We start from the raw sequence: 1,467 nt of genomic DNA on the forward strand, positions 1-1,467 counted from the left end.
GCTGTTTCCTACTTTTTTTTTTTTTGGTCTTTTTTTAGACAGGGTCTCCCAGTAGCCCCAGCTGGCCTGGAACTCGCTATGTAGACCAGGCTGGCCTTGAACTCAGAGATCTGCCTGCCTCTGCCTCCTGAGTGTTGGGATTAAAGGCATGTACCACCACGCCTGGCTGTTTCCTAAATTTTTAATGCTACTAACACTTACATGTTTGTACATGTGTCTTTAATCTCTATGTATCTGATTATTACTAGTTACACTCTGTTAAACTCAGTTCCTTAGTTCTTGAGTATGGATATAAAGTCATCAGGTAGATTTCACTGGTAATATTTATCGCCTCTACTATTTAACATGAAGTAAATTTTAAAAACATTTTTAATAACTACATGATTAGAAGAAGCATTTCATTACAGCTTTAACGTATTCAGTAACACACTCCAGAGCAAGAGTACATCTCTTTCACAAGTGGCTGTAAGTGTCTAGGTTCACAGTTGAATTAATACAGTTACAAAATATTGAACTCAGTATAAGCCCTGTAAGAGATAAAATTTAGTTTTTAACCTTTAAAAAAGATTTCCATTTCATTTTAGACTATATTGTTCCTTGCAAAAAGACTCACTGTTTTTGCTACTAACACTGAGATGTTGCACATGCATCTCTAATCTGTATGTATCTGGTTATTACGAGTCATAATCAGTTGTACTCGGATCCTTGGTGCCTGTGTATGTCTATAAAAGTCATTGGGTAGATTTCAGTGGTAATGTTTACCACCTCTACTAATTAACATGACGTAAATTTACATGCTTCCTCCTCAAATATAATACATTTTTAAAAAATTTGTTGATTTTGTGTGTGTATCCCCAAGAACATCCCAAACCATCTTATTCAACTATACACCCACTTCCCAGATGGCACCCTCCCATAGCCTCCCTCCCTCCACTAGAGCCCTTATACTCTGATATCCCTGCTACTGTCTGCTGTCTTGTCAGCACCCCCAGCCATTCCCCACTACTTGTCCATCTGGTGTATCTAGTCAGCCTACCTAGAGGTCTTTGTTTTAGGAAGGTCAGCTGTTCCTCATCTAGCAGCAATCATTTGTCAATATTCCTTTAGGTCTGCTGTTCTGTTTCCCAGTTCTATGCTGGGCTACTATCTGGGAGTCCCTTTGGCCACCCTGTCCAACAACTCAAAAGAAGGTATCTCCCATCTGGCATTGTTGCTTGTGTAGCCTTTAGCTATACATATGGACTCTTAGAAAATTATATTGGCCCCTTAATCTTTGGTTATACTTTCCTTTTGGGTGTTTAAGGCTATACAGTTGGCCCAGATAAACCAACTTATTTTTACTCTTAAGGTCGTTTGAGGATCTGTTCCTCAGGGGTCACATGGGCTTGGGAGGAGCCCCTGGCTCCTTTCTTTTACCAGTTCCGCCTATGTGAAGATAAGTCAAAGGTCCTGCTTGACCATGGCTGG

Source organism: Nannospalax galili, unplaced genomic scaffold (assembly GCF_000622305.1).
Source record: "Nannospalax galili isolate Female #2095 unplaced genomic scaffold, S.galili_v1.0 scaffold2280, whole genome shotgun sequence".
In the NCBI taxonomy this organism is placed as follows: Eukaryota; Metazoa; Chordata; class Mammalia; order Rodentia; family Spalacidae; genus Nannospalax; species Nannospalax galili.